Below are 17,643 nucleotides of genomic sequence, written 5' to 3' on the forward strand. Positions count from 1 at the left end.
CAGTCACCATGTCACATATGAGATCCCTAGAAGTTATTTGTCATATAACTACAAGTTTGTACTCTTTGACCAATATCTCCCCATTTCCCCCATCCCCCAGTTACCTCCATTCTAGTCTCTGTTTCTATGAATTTGGCTTTTTTGGATTCTACATATAAGTGATATCATACAGTATTTATTTTTCTCTGATTTCTTTCACCTAGCATAATGCCCTTAAGGTCCGTGCACATTGTCCCAAATAGCAGGATTTCCCCTTTTCTCACAGCTAAATAATATTCCAATGTATGTTTATACCACACATCTTTCTCCATTCATCCACTGACTGACACAGATTTGTGTCCATATCTTGGGTACTGTAAATAATGCTTCAGTGAACATGGAAGCGGGGGCACATCTCTCTTCAAGATCCTGTTTTCATTTCCTTTGGATATATACTCAGAAGTGGGAGTGCTGGATAATTTGGCAGTTCTAATTTTTTTGAGGAATCTCCATACTGTGTCTCATAGTGGCGGCAACAATGTACATTCCCACCAACAGTGCAAATGGAGTCCCTTCTCCTCCTCTTTAAATCGGGGTTCTGGGCAAAATGTTATCTGAAGTCTCAACCCCTAAAATTTCTAAAATATCATAAAAGCTTTCAGCTAGCCTTCTGTCTGTGATCCCTGGCTTAATCAGTGCTCTCTGGGATTTCTGTGAAACATCACAAGCCCTGGGTGGATCGCACTAGCAAGTAGCTTCCTCTCCAGCATCCTCAGGACTTATGCACGTTCACACACAGCTAGCTTGCTTCCCAAACCTGTTTACGCCTGTTGTGTTTCTTACTACCATAAAATTTAATAAAATATTGTAAAATTTAAAAATTTATGAGCATCAAAAGAAAGCAGTATCTTTGAGGACTGAGTTGATTTTGCTGTAAAATTAAAGAAAGTAGCTTACTTATTGCTACTGAGTTAGGTCAGGTGCAACAACTCTAAAAATATGGAAAGGAATCATAAAACTCTAGAAGAATTACTTGGTAAGCATCTCTAAGTTCTCAGTCCCCTTCCATGAAACACTGGAGATCATTTTTGGTGCATTATGAGCATGGTTTATGCAAGAAAGATATCATGGAACTCCAATCAGCTGACCCAGACTCAGAGAAGAGGCCCCTGGCCCACATCAAACAACTGGCAAATGTATACACATTAATGTATTTTAACTTTAAATAAAATATCTTAGGTACATTATTATTTTTTATTATTCCCTGCTTTAATAGACTTTTTCTATTAACTGACCAACTGTCAATCCACACGGCTTCATAAAGGAGGGTTTCTAAGGTAAGCACCTCAGCCTAAACCCAGGTAACCCTCTCCTGAATAGTCTGTATGAAAAAAAGTCAAGGAAGAAGAGAAGAACCACTTTATCAATCATATCAAATACTGTAACAGGAAGAAAGAGACACCCACCCAACCCCGACTCACTGTGATAATTGTTCCCTTTCTGGTTCCTCCATTACTGGGTTTAGTTTCTCCTTTTAGTTCTCTGGACAGAAAAATTATTTTCATATTCTCTTTCTCATATGTATCTGTATGTATGTATCTCTGTGTGTATATATAGGTGTGTGTATGTGTTATATACATACACATATACGTATATAAATTTATACATACACATATATACATATGTGTGTATATATATGCATGTGTGTGCGTACATACATATATATGTGCATATATACATACATACGTGTGTGTGTATGTGTGTGTGTGTGTGTGTATGTGTGTGTGTGTATTAGGGGTCAGTAAAGAAGAGGACTTCCTGCTTGAGGCCTGGAGAAAATCTTAAGGTAGATTCTAAACCCTGACCATGCATGGGGTGGTTTTGTAAAATTGGCTTACTATTAAATATTAGTGAGCTTTCTCCATCACACTACTTCATAAAATATCATAGCAGGAAGATTAACCATCTTCTTTCCAATATATCACACATGGGGCATGGAGGACGGTACTGCAGTCTAGGCATAGTACCTTGCTTGTAGAATATCTTTTTTAAGCTGTGGAATCTTTAGTTCCAATGAAACTGGAGCTTCAATGTTAAAGACAGAAGTAGGGTATCTCTTTAGCTGAAGCCCAGAGTAATTCGTAATCCTCTTATCTACATGGAACCAAGTTGGAAAAACTTATGCCCTAATGCAAAGACAATTTAATATCCCTGAGCTGCCTGCAAAAAATCCTGCAGAGTAACCTTGGACAGGTCACTTTCTCTTTATTGCATCACCAAAGGTGGCTATTCAGGCACATATTTGTTCCATAGTCCACAAGGATCCCAGAAAACTCTGTCATGATTAAGATTAAGTGAGGGAAGAGATATTCACCTTTTCCTTTACAATATTCCTGAATGGTCTAAATTTTTACAAGCTTGTGTTCCTTTTGTGAAAACTAAGGTTAAAAATGCAATAAGCATGCATGCACTAGCTGCTGGAGTTACACATATTAAAGAGACATGATGTTTAATAGAGAAAGCTTACAGACTTGCAAGAGAAACAGATAATTAATCACAATATCTCCATGAAAACATGGACTGCGGTGAATATACAAAGTGCTTGTGAGATAACTGTTCTTGGGGAAGAAAGGGAAGTCATCTTGGAAGCAGCAAAGGTATATTCTAGCTGCATCTTAAAAGATAGGTAGAAGTTATGAGGCAGGAAAGATATTTTAAATATATATACATATATATATACGTATATATGTATATATGTATATATGTATATATGTATATACGTATATACGTATACACGTATATATACGTATATATATATACGTATATATACGTGTATACGTATATATATGTATACGTATATATACGTATATATATACGTATATATACGTATATACGTATATACATATATATGTATAAATCTGACAATTAAATGGGCAAAATTTAAATTTTAAAAGAATATCTTTGTGTCAGTGGTTAGGCTAGATCAATGTTTCTCAAGGTGTGGTATGAGAGATAAATTTAAGCAGCATGTCAATTTATATAAATATATATGTAACTTCGATAGTTATATTACTTTTACAGGCTATCTTCCATTTACAGCAAGTTATTCTGGTGGTCTATTTGTGATAGAGATATAAAGATTCCTCTCAAAAATAAATATAGCTAATCCCATTTACTATGTGACCTTGTGCAATTGACTTGAGCTCTCTGAATGGCAGTGTCTTCACCTATAATATGGAGATACTAAAAATACCCACATAAAAGAGTTTTCTTAAAACAAAAAGTGCATGTTATCCCAATAGACTGTGAATGCCTTGCATTTCTGTGCCCCCCAGCGACTCAGCACAGGGTCTGGGATGGAAGGACCACTAAAAATGACTGAAGGGGCTTAGCTCCAGGCTAGGAGAGCTTAAGATGAACAAGGGGTTTTAGGTGAACTAGTTAAGTCCAGGGAATGAGAACAGAATTCACCTCCCATGCAAATCCCAGTTGATCTTAGTGGCCGATGAGGGTGCTGCTTGAAAAGGGATCTGAAGGTGTGATTAAGTTATTGATTAGCAATGTCTGATCACACATATTTTTCCATCTATCCATTCTTTCATTCAACAAATATTTTTTGAGGGCCTACTATGTGATGGGCACAGCCATAGGCATCTGGAATGCTGGTACTCGACAAGACTGGAAGGTTTCTCCTCTCTCATGGAGCCCCATCTTCCCCAGCTTCCTGGAGGTGAACTGGCTCTGACAATACTGACTTAATCTTATATGAGGACGAGGAGGAACTGTCATTAATTTGAGGTCACATAGCAAGTGAATGATAGAAACAGGACTAGAATTCAGAGCATGTGCTTCCCAATCCACCGCAGTCTGATATTGAGCAAACTTGCAAAACCTCCTAGGTTTTCCAAGGTTTGCAGCTGCCCCTTCTCAACCCACCTGCTGTCCTTCTTGGGGGTGGGGTGGCCTTTTCTTCCCTTGCTGGAAGCAGGCAGGGAACCAGGTGAAGGGGGTCATTTCCCCAGAGACTGCTGCAGTTTAGAGAGGGCAGGAGAATAAAGTGGAGACAGAAATGAAGGGAGGGAGGGACTGCAGGAGTCCTGCTATTGGCAGGCAGGTAATTGGTTACTTTGGGCAGTCAGCTTCTCTGGTCTCCTTCCCTGGGGGAGATGGAGGAAAAGTAATTGGAGAAGGTTCCCTAACAAATTATGGTGAGACTGGGCCTGAAAATGTGAGTTGCACCTGGGTCCAGGGCTGCGGGTTTGATCTTCTGAGGCCCCCAGAAGGACGAGGAGAGGAAGGAAGGGAGAGAAGGAGGTGGTTTTATGCTGCTGGAGCAGCTTCTAGCCTCAGAAGCCTTCTAAGAAACCCTTCTCTTTCTCCTGGGCCCCTGCTGAGCCACGGGGGCTGAAAAGAACCTCACAGATCACCTGGTTTAAGCTCATCACGTAAGAAATAAGGGGAAGTTCAGAAATCCATAGGGACTTGACCACACCCAGCAGAACTGGAACCAATTCTGTCTCCTGGGCCTGGCCACCAAATTACCCTGCTCCCTGAGTTCCATGAGGTCTTCATTCACAGAACTTCCTTTGAATTGCCCTAAACTCCCCCAACTGCAAAGAAAGTAGGGATTAAGGTACAGGCCTATTTATTTTTGTTTATTCGACAAACAGCCTAGGTAGCATTTGCTGAGTGGCAGGCACTGCTTCTATATTCTCTACAAACTTGAACTCTTGGGATCTTCATAACAATCTAATATGCAACAGAACACCCCAACGAGACGGGTACCCTCTAAAGCAGTGTTCACAAACCATCACTCCTATTCCTGCCCATGTTTCATTCATTTGGCCAGGAAATATCCACTCAGTATCCGCTATGTGCTCTGTCCTGCACTATATAGTCTCAAGAACAAAAAGATGAACAAGATACATTCCCCACCTTCAAGGAGCTGTCAGATAAAGGTTTTTAGAAATAAATGGAATAGAAAGCTGTGGGAGAGAGTGTACCAAGGCGCTACTTTAATAGGGAAGACTTCCCAGAGGAGGTGATATTTGAGTTTTGTGACCAAGAAAGAAAATGGAAAATGAACTCAGAGAGGAGGGCAACATTTTTAGGAGTTTCTAAACTCTGAAAAGTAATTAGATTCTATCTTAAGAGCAATAAAAAACAAAAAAATCTAAACAGGACAGAGGCAAGATCTAATATGCTTTTTGGAAAAGATCACTCTGGCTACTGTTCACATCAGGGTTGGCAAAGTTTTTCTGTCAAAGGGGAGTTAGTAAATATTTAAATCTTTGCAGGCCAGATGTTTATTGTTGCTAGTAAACAACTCCACCACTGTACAGTGAAAACCACTGCAGACAAAGCATACATAAGGGTATGAGTGTGAACGTGTTCTAATAAACCTTTGTTTATGAACTGACATTTGAATTGCATATCATTGTGACATATAGTGAAACACTAGTCTTCTTTTGATTTTTTTTTTCAACTATTTAAACAAGTAAATCAACTTACAGACCCTACAAAAGCAGGCAACAAGCTGGATTTGGCCCCATGTGCTGTATCTCTTATTAGGTATCAAGAAAGTCTGAAGACAGAAAGGCAGCAAGGAAAGCAGTTAGAAGACTGATACAATAGCCCGGGTGGGGAAGGATGATGGTTTGGACAAAAGAGATGGCAGTAAAAAATTACAAGGCAAATAATTTTGAGAGTCACTGCAAAGGTAAAACCAACAGCGTTGGCTGACTGAAAGAACGAGAGAGAGGCGGAGGTAAGGGACTCTTCAGGATGACTCCTTTGCTTGAGCGACTGGGAGAACGAATTGTGGTCTGATTTCCTGTTCTGATGTGAGGAGAGCAGGTTTAGGGGACAAATCACACATTGGCATCATGATCTTTGACAAGAGAGAAGCCAGAGAGTCCTTGCAGGCTGCCAAATAAAATACGAGATGCCCAGTTAAATTTGAATTTCTGATAATCAGAGAGTCATGTTTAGAATAACTATGTTTCAAACAACGCATGGGACATAGTTGTACTGAGCAAGTATTCACTGGCTGAAACTTAAATTTAGTTGGGCACCCTGTATTTTGTTTTTCACATTTATTTTTATTCAGGAAATATGACAACCCTACGGGAGATGGAGTGCATAAGCATTCAGGAAGGGAGGGGGGTGGCAAAAACCTCTATCTAAGCCTTAGAAGAGAAAGAGAAGGTTCTTCACAGGAGGTAATAGCTGAGCTAAGGCTAGGAGCTGGCCAGGTGAATCAGGGATGCGAAAAGCATTCTAAGCAGAGAGAATAGCAATTCTGCACTGAGGTGAGGGGTTGGGGGCGGTGGTGTACCTAGTGCCCTCAGATATCTGCAAGTCCTCCATGAAGCTAAAGCATCGGGTGTGGCTGGGAATGTCAGGAGGAGAGGCTGAAGAGGTGTGTGGGTATGAGAACCTAGATTCTAAGGTGATTCTGACCAGTAGCTAATTCTAGGTGAAACTGGGCTAAATAATCTGGCAGCTTTCCCATCTAAAATCCCAGGAGCCCAAGAAGTTGCTGCTGGCCCTGAAGTCTTGAAAAGGGTAACCCAGGGAATCAGAGCAGAGGGAGCACAGAATGAGTGTGCAGCCTCCCACAGGTACTCCTGAGAATGGGGGGTCTGTCCATTTGGAGGGAAGAGGGAGGTCCAGACGTTCGTCCAACCACCAGCTCAACTCCAGAACAGTAGCTCTGCGTCTGGCACCTGGTTCTCACTCGCGCTGTCTTTCAGCTCCTTGCAAGCAGACCAGACGTCTCCCTTTGCCTTTCCCTGCCGCCCCGCCCCCTTCCCTCCTCCGCCCACAGCCTGCACTGAAATGATTCCCCCAAATGCAGCTATTACTGTGACTGGAAATCTCTTTACTGCTGATTCTGCTAATGGAAATGTTCCTTCCCTTTTCGGCTGCTTGCAAAGCCACTCGTGACTTCCCTGGGTGCCTGAGAGCAAGGCTTTGTCAGCCCACCGCCACCAGAAGAGGATTCTGCCCCGCCTGCCTCCCCCAACACCCACCTGCTTCAGACTCAGCATCTAAGAGCTTCTCCGTCCAAACTGTCCTCAGACAACCCCGGAGTTCCCCCTCTCCCCACCGCCGCGCTTCCCCCTGGTCCTGGACAACAGAAGAAATCAATGGTCAATTTCATCCTTTTTTGCCTTGCTTGGGGGAAGAGAGAGAGCAAAGAGAGACATAAGCATAGCCTGCTGGAGAAGAAAGAGGGGGAAGGGAAAGAGAGTTCGCATACATTATTCATTCATACATCCAAGTCCTTCAATAAAAAGGATTCCAGGTGGCTAAGAGGCCCTGAGCACAAACTGTGTGCCAGACGCTGGGCTAGGTGCTTTGCACACAACTCTACCTCTGTAGGGATCATGTGGCTGAGTGTAACTAAAAATTGAATATGGTGCTGGGCACTGCCTAAAATTTTGGATCTCCAAAAATAATGATGACGGCAACCCACTTTACGGCTGGACAAACAAGAGGCTCAGAGCAGTGGCACACGGAAGTCTACAGTTAGGAAGTTGTGCATCTGGATTCGAACCCAGGGCTTTTGACTGTCAGAGCTGGCACATGTTCCATACCAGCACATTGCCTCTCAGCCAGAGGAACCGGGCTAGAGACGGGATTTTGCTGTGGATTATCTGTGGGACTTTGGAAAACGTGCTTCTCTTAGCTAGGTAAATGAGGAGGTTAGGCTGGATCTCAAGGCATTATTTTACTCAGGTCTAATATTCTAAAAGAAGTATACACTATTTATTTGGATTTTTACAGCATTATAACACATAGGTATGCATTATATATTGTTACATATGTTCTACATGTATCGATAATATAATATAAATCCCATTTTCAAGGTGGGAACAAAAGACTGCACGATGCTGCTAAGAAGCATGAAATGGACAAAACTCACATTGGGGAGAAGCAGAGGAATGACAGGGAAGTACAAACAGGTCTCCTAGGACAACGCTCTTAGGCCTAGCATAAGGTGGGAAATTTCCAAGCATTGAAGGAAGAGGGATGTGCAAAAGGAAGAAGGGAGAGAGGGAGGAGGAAAGAAAGGAAGAAGAGAGTCAAGGCACGGAAGCATAGGAGTTCGCTTGTCGAGGCGTCCTGGGATGATGAGTGGCCTCTAGAAATAAATGAAACAAGTCCCAGTGCTCTTCTGGCAAATGAGCAAAGAGCGACAGAGCCTGGGGAGATGCTGAGTCAGCTACTGGCAGCACAAAAATAAGGTGTTCAGTCCCTCAGGCCTGTGAGATTGTCACAACTGAAGTTCCTATATAAGAAATGTCTCCAACTTCTTGGTAATGAGAAGAGGAAAGAGATAAGAAGTAAAAGAGGTTGTCAAAGAGATGAAAACTCGAGAACATTCCTGGCTCTGTGCAGCATGGGAGGCAGAAAGAGCACATGGTTTGGAACCAGGCAGACCTGAATGTGGACCCAGCTCAGCTGTATAACAGCTGTACGATCTTGGGTCTGTTCCTTAACTTCTCTGAGGCTCAGTGCTCACCTATAACATGAACTAAATCCTATCTGTCTTTCAGCACTGGGGAAAAAACTAAGTAAGATAATAGATGTACCAGCACAGCATCTGGGGCACAGTAAATACTCAATAAATAGGTGTGGTTTTCATAGCCTATGCCATGCCGGAATGATGAAGTCTGGAAGAGCGGCTCCCCCCAGCCCTTCCCGGGTGCCTTTGCTGCCCTTCCCTAAGGCGGAGGAAAATACATTGGAATAAGGGTCAAGAGATTGGGATCTGATGCCTACTCCTCCACTGACTTGATATGGTGACCTCAATTTCCCCAACTTTGTAGAAAAGGATATCATTTAGATAACATCCTAAATTCTTACCATTTATGACAATGGATGATCCCAGAACCATGGTGTATCATCTCCCCAAAAATATTCAATGCCTCTCTATTTGTCTCAATGAAAAGATTCTAATCCCTTATCTGGCATCAATGATGTTCAAGAAAAGGCTTTTCCTCAAATCAGACTGATCCTATTACTCATCTGATAAACACCTCAGAATAATCAGGAGATAGGAGAAGGCAGAGAAAATGGCTACAGGAACTCAGAAGAGGTGGTATTCCAGCTTAGCCCTAACAGATGAGTGGGATTTCAACACCTACCTGGTTTTGCTCAGTATGGATTCTGGGATGATACCTGGTGAATCCTGGATTCTAGTAATCTAAGATGCCCTAAACAACTAGAGCGTGCCAAGCACAGGGCGAGTCACTGCAGCCTCGGAGATGAAGGAGGTGTGTTCTCTACTTATGGATCCATAAGCAAGGAGCACAAGACAAAGAAACACGTAAGTTCCGCTCTCATTCTACTCCAAGCCACTATCGTCTCACCCGAATAGACTCTCACAGCTTTTCCTGCTTCCATATTTGCTTCTTTACAGAGCAGCCTAAATAATTCTTTTGAAACATAAGTCAGATATTGACATTCTTTTTCTTAAAATCCTGCATGGCTCTCCATTCCACTCAGAGTAAAAGCCCAAATCCAGAGAGCAATCTGCATAGATTCCCCTTTTCCTCTCCTGTCCTGTCCTGCCCACCCCTCACTCATTCCACTCTGGCAGTGCTGGCCTTCCTGCTGGCCCTCGAGCCTTCCAGGTATGCTCCAGAGTCAGGGCTCTGCTGCCAAGGTTCTCTGTCTGAAATGCTCTTCTCCTAGATACCTGCTTGGCTAACTCCTTCATCACCTCCCAGTCTTAGGTCCTATGCTACATTCTCAATAAGCTCCTCTCCCTCTACTCTATATAATATTAAAACTGATCTCCTCATTGCCAAAATGTCCCTGTGTTATTTTTTGCTTTTTTTCCCCCATAGGATTTATTACCTTCTTGCTTTTTATGTAATTTTCTTATTTATGATATTTATTGTTATTGTCCTTTCCCCACCACACACACACACACACACACACACACACACACTCCTGGATGTGAGCTCTCTGAATGCAGAAATCTATGCCTTTTGTTCTCTGGTGTATCCTAAACATCTGGAACAGTGAGTGCCTAGCATATTGTAGATGCTCAGTAATTCTTAAGGGACTAGCATTGTTATGAGCATCCTTATATTGATAGTGGGTGCCAAGGCTCGGAATGTTCAACTCCAGAATGAGGAGGTCGGGAAAGACTCCAAAGATAAGTTGACATTTGAGTTCAGTCTTGAAAGGTAAGAAAGAATTTTCCCAGGCATGTTAAGGCAAAGTTTTAAAACAAGAAGGAACGATTCTCAGTATAGGACAGTCTGGGCAGAGTCTGATCATGGACCTTGTACCACAATAAGGAGCTTGCACTTCATACTAAGAACTATGGGGAACCAGTGAAGTGCTTTAGGAGAAAATATTCATGATCATATTCACACTTTTAATGAAATCACACTGTCTGCAAGCACAGACAATGGATAAGAGAGGATCAAACTCTAGGCAGACAGACCAGTGAGTTAACTGTTGAAATCTTGGTAGAGAGAAGTGTTGAAGTCTGACCTGTCAGGGGCCGTGACAATGGGGACAGAGAAATGTTTCCCCTTCATGGTTAAAACCTTAACAGTTTATAACATATGGCATCTTTGTCAATTTTTGACTCACAGACTGAACCGCTTGCATGTTCTACTGTGCCAATAAAGAAGCTACAAATATTTCGGTCCTGAATCTTACACTGTATAGTCACCACCACTCCACCTCCAATCCAAAGGGAAATCTTAGCAGGGGTTGCTGCTCAAAAGAACTACAGACAGCAGCGAAGAGCGAGTGAATGGGGAGTACTAGCGGTGGAGAACAGAGCCAGTCCTGCCAAGCGCTGCTGCCTGCCTCCTTCTAGGGCAGAAAGGCTGCATGCTCTGCTGGAAGACAAGAAAAAGCAGACCTGTTGCTATAGTTAATCTTCTGTTGCCACTAGCTGGTCAGTGTGAGAACTTGGGGAAGTATCAGCTCTGTAAGGGAAGCATCCCCGTAATGCCGCTCCACCTCAAGGTTAAATCCGACTCTTTCTTTCCTTTCCTGGGAAACAGCAGGCTGCTTCTGCTCACCCTCAAAGGCAGCTAGTGAAAGGCAATGAGGCTTCCTCCTCCCCCAGAACAAAACCCATCAGCTCAGGTTCTCAGGAGAGATTGGAGCCAACCAGCTGGATACTCAGGCAGGAGAACAAATCCAGTTTCCCTAGGGATATTTTTCTCCTTAGATTTTTTGCGGTTTCTGTGTTTCTGTTTTCTTTTGTTTTTATGTTTTTCTTTTTTCAGGGAGAGGAGAGAGTGGTGCGTTTTATGTTGTTCAACCGAATTGCAGACACAGAGATGTGTTAAAACCCAGAGCCACGTATTGGCGGTTCAGTGTTGCAATGGAAGGAAGCATGGAGTGAGATTCGACGCCGCTGGGTTTAAGTTTCAATGGTTGGTCCGTAAGTAGGTTTCTTCCATTGTCTGGGCCCCAGTATTACCATATAAAATGAGGGGAAGATTCAATGCGCTCCAAGGGTCTGTGATACTATGAGTCCCTCAATGTTGATGGTTGTGGTAATAGTTTTCATGACGTCACCCAAAAATGTCACTGTCACTTCCCCCATCACATGTGTTCACATTGTCCTATGGCAGCCAAGGACTGGTTTACAGGAAAGAAGAGGGGTGAGAAGCAGGAGGCTTTGCCTGCCAGAGGCCTGGTCAGATTTATTGCTGGACCTGCTGTAAATGAAAATTATAAAAGGATATTATGGCCTGAGGGCCCCGTTCAGGAAAACCATCAAGCTCCTGGTCACACCAAAGCTTGCAGAGCTGTGCTGCATTTGGCTGGTGTCACTGACCACTCAAACAGCAAATCTGGTTGGCCTTCACCAAATGTGAGCCTCTCTAACGCAGCTGAAACAGATCCTCCTCTCTCCCCAGCCTCTCGGTAACAGAGTACTTTCTGAGACAGACAATACATCTCTCTCTGCCATGACTATTAAATAGGTTTCATTAGATTTGAGCTGGCCAAGGGCTGGGGAGGATGGGTTGAGGGAAGTGAGTGGAAAGGGGGAAAAGACTCAGATCAAAGACCACTGAACACCCCTCCCCCACTCCCAGGACCCTTACCTAAAATGTCGCAGAAGCCTGGAACATGGGGACAGGATAAGATCCCGATGTTTCAGTGATACCCAAATACTTAAGTTAGTGATAATGGACCTGGCATCCAAATGAGGAAATAACATACATTTTGTTTTAAATCTAGCTTTGTTCAAAATAATCAAATTCTCCCTCTTATCCACCCCAGAATCTCTCTCTCTCTCTCTTTCTCTCTCTCTTTCTCTCTCTCTCTCTCTGGCTCTCTCTCTCTCTCTTTCTCTCTCTCTCTCTCTCTCTCTCTCACACACACACACACACACACACAGAGAGAGAGAGTAAAAACACAAGTATTGATTTTAATGAATATTCTGTGGTTAGAAATTCCTTCAGAAAACCCAGCTTAGTACTATTTGCATCGGTTCTTCCTCCTTCTTAATAACTGTCATCGACCTGCAGAATCAAACTAGAATCCAAAAAGGGCAGCTAGCCTCACCGTCTCCCAGGGCTTAGGTCCTTTCTCCGAGTGCCTGCCCAAAGCTGCATAGTCTCTGAAAGCTCCCTCCCACGTGGATCCCCCATACATTAGGGGTCAGAATGCTGGGCTGTTGGACAGCTCCCTGGGATAGAGCCTCCTGGGGGCTGGAACTCTTATCTATACTCTTAGTATCTGCACCTTTTAAGCATTCCTTAGAAACAGGCAGAAAAAAAGCACATTCCTCAGTCCCTTTTGACATCTGAAGGAAGCTCATCCAGCCTTTTGTGGCCTGTTCTCAGACAAAACCCCCTGCTTCTAACACCCCTTCTGACCTGGCTCCTGACCCTCTCTCCTTCCAGGGGCTTTTCTCTTTTGGTATTCATTTCTGTCTATATTTTAAGGAATTATTGCAGATCTGGCCAAGTTGGTATTTCAGACTGTGTCTTTCTCTTCTACGCAGGCCAGTCGGCTTCCTACAAAGATCATTTTTTTGGGACAGATCTTCAGGACACTGCCAGATCTACTCTTGCAGGTGCATTTAAAGACATATTCCTGGATGGTTTTCCCTTTTTCACGTACCCTTCCCAAATACAGGACACATGCCTCACCTGTGTGATTTACATGACAAGGAAAATTAATAAGAAATTTTGACAATGAAGGGTGATTCAATTTTATGACTTTTTCCCTCTTTTGTTGAATCAAGGCTAATGGTAAACAGTTCAGCCTGGCCACTATCAAGCTCAGGAAGAAGGATATCTTTGCCCTACCTGAAGACATGAAAGTTAAATCCACGAGCACACTCCAGGGCTGCCTGGGGGCAGATGAGGACTGAGTGATGTGCAGGTTCACCTCAGAAGCCCTGCACTGGCAGTTGCTCCTGTTCAAGTGCTTTCTTTTCAATCAGTCGTTTCCAACACCCCCGTGTTACCAGCAAAGGAAAGAAGCCAGTGAGAAGCAAGAGGAGCTAGTCAGAGTGACAGAGCGGGTCAGGGCACTTTAAGTTCATAGAAGCTTTACACCCAAGGATTATTTTAGGGCTCATCTACCCACTCATATTATAACGCAAAGAACTGAAGCTCCGGGGGATAAATGACTTGTTCAAGGTCACTGTAAGCCAAAGCTGAGATTTCAGATTTTAATCAACTTTACATTCCCAAGCTATATCAGAGCATTCAGCTTCTCCTCCAATGTGTTATCCCCTAAGGCCTAGCTCAGGTTTTTTGTTTTTTTTTTTTTTCCCTGTCCGGGAAGTATTCCCCAGCCTTCTCCCAGTCTATAGGGATGTCTTCCCTCCCTGATGCCACTGAATGTGTCGTCTCCATCACTCATTGGCACCAGTAAATACAATGCCCTTTGACAGCCCATGAGTCATAGAACTTTGAGCTGACAGGGTCATTGGAGGTCATTTAACTCATGTCTCACATTCAAACTGTCATACTTCAGCTCACCCATGGAGCTGAAGTTTCTTCAGAGAAATGTTCTTGTCATGTTGATGACTGTTATATTTCTTTCTAGAGCCCAGCCCCATGCCCTGTATACATGTATAACGAGCCCCTCAATGTATATTTGGCTCAGGATGGCTAGTTAGCAATTACCTAGAATGTAGGTGTATGATAGACTGAGATTCCCGTTCCAGGCTATCTATATTCATAGTCTGACCTTGGATTAGGTAACTGACCTCTCTGCGAATGCTTCCCAACCTGTAAAATGGCAATAACAGCAGTGCCCACTACATACATTTTATGTAAATTGACAATAAAAAGCAAGAGTAAAGCTCTAAGTACCACATTAAGGGTTCAATAACTATTTGCTATTCTTTGATCACTTTCGGGGAGGTTCACTTTGTCAATGCCATTGACTTTTAGTTAGATTCTAAAGAAGAGGCCCAGGCATAGAAACTTGGGGGATCTTTCCTCTCTAAGAGAAATTTGAATCTACATAAAGCAGGCTGGAACACGATGGAAAGAATAGAAATATGAAGAGGAAGAGACGTGAAGAAAAGCCATTTAAGTCTAGGCATGACCAATAATATAGCCAATCACTCAAATAAGAGAGGCAGAACAAAGTGAGGTAGGGCCAGGTATATAGATGACTTTGGTGAAAGAGGAGGGTAGGCAGCGTGTAAAAAACTACCTTGAGCTCCCCCCAGTTGGACTTAGGGTAAAATGGGAATTCTACCTTTTATTTGTTCAATCATCCCCTTTAATGCCAGGGACATTTTACCACCACCAACACCGGTCCCACAACCCAAAGCATGGCCTGAGGCCTTTGGCAGACACCATCACCCCCTAGTGGTGGCTCATGCACCCCACTATTGGCAGGAGTTGGCATTTACTGAGTTTGCATGCCCAGATGTGGTATGGGCCATCTCCAAAGCCCTTAAACTGGAGAGTTAGTAATAAAAGACTCGGAGTATCCAACCCACCAGACACAAATACTCAGCTTTTAAACAAAGGGTATTTATAAGGTCTGGGGATGGGATGATAGGATGGGGCTGCCTTGGGACCCTGGGAAAGATGTGGCCATAAATGACTGAGAGTAACCCCCAACAAGCAGCAGGCCTCATTTCCAGCCAGCCTGGCCCTCCTGGAGCTCACTGTGCACTCCGTGTTTACATGCAAACAGTGGGAGACCAACACAAATAAAAAGCCCACGTCTCCCTACACAGCTCCTGCTGTACTAGGCCATCTGGTGACTACCTCGCTAGCCAAATCCCAGGGGGAGTGCTTGAGCTGCCAGTCCAGGGTGCTGCGGGGAGGAGAGGAAGGTGGGAACCCAATTCCCTACATGCATCCACAAGGGCTCAGAGCTGCCAAGGAGTACAGCACCCGACCACGCCACAGCAGGCCGTCCCCAGCCATCGGGCTCAGCCCCTCACATGTCACAGAAGGTAAAAGGTCCCAAATGAAGGGTGCCAGGAGACTCTGGAGCTAACTCACTCACCGGTCCTGGAGGAAGGGTTACTCCAGCTCCTCACTCATCTCTCTCAGCTGGCCCTGCTCAGCGGCTCTGTGAAACACATTCCCTCTTGAAAGACAAAGTTTAAAAAGGCAGAGATTGCCAGCTCCAGGAACTGAAATGCTCTGGGGTCCTCACCTCTAAATAATCTAAGAACACCATATCCAAGAACGTCAGCTTCTCCCGCCCCTGCCCCTCATTTGACCGGTCACTTAGGGGGATTCTCACTCTTGACCTCTGGGCACCCCAGGGTAGAGATCAGGAGAGTGGAGGAAGACGGCTGGGATTGGAAGTGGTGTCAAAGATATACCTTTCGTGTTTCCCCCAAGGACCCTGCTTTTGGAAGAGGCGGTAGGCGTTAGCCCGGGCGCACCGTAAGGAACCCCATCTCCACCCTCATCCCCTTCCTTGGAAATGGGCAGCCCACAGGTGCACGTGTGTGTATGTGTGTCCGCTTGCGTGTTGTGTATTCTCGAGTGTGTGTGTCGCACGCCAGACGCGCCGCCGCGGGAAGTCCCCTGGGAACCTGCAAGGCGCTCTCCCGCCTTGCCTCGCGAAAAGCTCAGCATGCTCGGGTTACAGACAGCTGAGGAGAGCCCAAGGGCCAGAAACCCGAGAGGGTCTGGCACTCGCTCAGATCTCCAGAGGCAGCCAGCATGAAAGGGAAGGGAAAGGGGACGGAGGGTCTTCACACACAAAAAAATAATAATAATAATAATACATTAAAAATATTATGGCTCCCAAGAGAGAGGAGTATAATCCACTGATTACTCTTTGGGGTTTCTCAGGCGAGCAAAGGGTTAATCTCAGAGGTTCAAGCCGAGATTCTGAAGGCGCTGACAGCGAAGGCCCATGGCCTCCCCGAAGCCAGAGCTGAGCCGGATCCAAGAAAGCGAGGATCCGCGGACGATGAGCTCGCGAGCCTCCCGGAGAGGCCCCCGCGCCTTCCAGGCACGGTTGTTGACCAGACTCCGACAACCAATCGCGCCCCGCGCCCCCAAGAGGAGATGGGGAGAGCGAGTGATTCGCGAGCGCGGGAGAGCTAAGGGGGAACAACATTTTTGTAAACGCTCTCCGAGATAATTAAGCTATCAATTACCCGGGTGGGAAATCAGCCGCGCTTCCCACAGCTCCTCTGAAGGGCCGACTCCTCCGGGATTCGCGCTGGGAACCAGCAGGCAGCAAGCTGCTGGCGAACTTTCTGGTTAACTTTCCCGTTTGAGCCCCCACCCCTAGACCCACCACCATGCTATCCTCTCCCTTCCATTTTCTCGCCTTAAGTTATTATTATTAGCCCAGTGGCTGAGATGCAAAGACAAACCTGCTCTCCGCTGGGCGAATGCGACTACACGGATGGGGGCAGAATCCGAGGATCCCAAAGTGGAGACCTCGGGCTCAGAATCCAAGTAAGTCCTCGGAAATCACTCAATACCCCCCCCCAACCCCATTTCAGAGACAGTCAAAACTGAGGCCCAGAAAGAGGCAGTGACTTGGCCAAGGTCACTCAACCCATGCAGAAACCGAGTTTATGCAGGCGGGTGATTCTACGTGGAGTTTCTCCGCTTCGATTCTCGAGCGTATCTATCCAGAAGAGCAGAGCCAGCAACTCCGATGCGAGCGCGACGGGGCGGTAACTCGGCGGCAGTGACCCTGCCCCGCGGAGCGGTGAACAGCTGAACCTGCACCTGGCTTCGGAGGGGAGCCGCCCCCGCCCCTAGCTGGAGCACACTCCGCGATCTGGGGTCTTGGGCGTCGGGGACCGCCAGCCGCAAAGGTCAACGTCTGGATTAAGCGACTGAGGGGCAGGTCCCCTCTGCAGAAGGCTGGCACGCCCCCGGGCTCCCGCCACGCGCTCTCCGGGACCTCCTAACCCATAGTCCTTTCCAACCACCTGTACGCCCTCTGGGCCCCTCAGCTGCCCGCTCCCAATCCGCTCGGGGCAGCCCGGGGCTGGGATCCCCAGGGCGCCCCCACCCGTCCGGCTTCACTTGGGTTCCTTGGGATCTCGCCTGTGCCGGTGCCCAGCCTTACCCAGAGTGAAGAAGGGCAGCTCGGTGTTGTCCAGGTCGTCCTGCACCGCGATGCGCCCCGGAAGCTCGTTACGCACAAAGAGCAGGAGGCGCGACTCGGCCGTGGCGCCCGCGGAGCCGGTGGAGCCCGGGG

The 17,643-nt window shown here is 45.5% G+C and overlaps 1 protein-coding gene across 1 annotated transcript in view; it reads right to left on the minus strand.

Moving 5' to 3' along the window:
• The window catches only part of ASTN2 (astrotactin 2), an 843,256-nt gene extending 825,649 nt beyond the window's left edge, over positions 1-17,607 (minus strand). Inside the window, exon 1 of the mRNA XM_023531046.1 lies at positions 17,512-17,607. The gene's annotated coding sequence lies outside the window, so the exon portion shown is untranslated. The remainder of the gene's footprint in view (positions 1-17,511) is intronic.
• Positions 17,608-17,643: the final 36 nt, after the last annotated feature.

This window comes from Pteropus vampyrus, unplaced genomic scaffold (genome assembly GCF_000151845.1).
Source record: "Pteropus vampyrus isolate Shadow unplaced genomic scaffold, Pvam_2.0 Scaffold61, whole genome shotgun sequence".
NCBI lineage: Eukaryota > Metazoa > Chordata > Mammalia > Chiroptera > Pteropodidae > Pteropus > Pteropus vampyrus.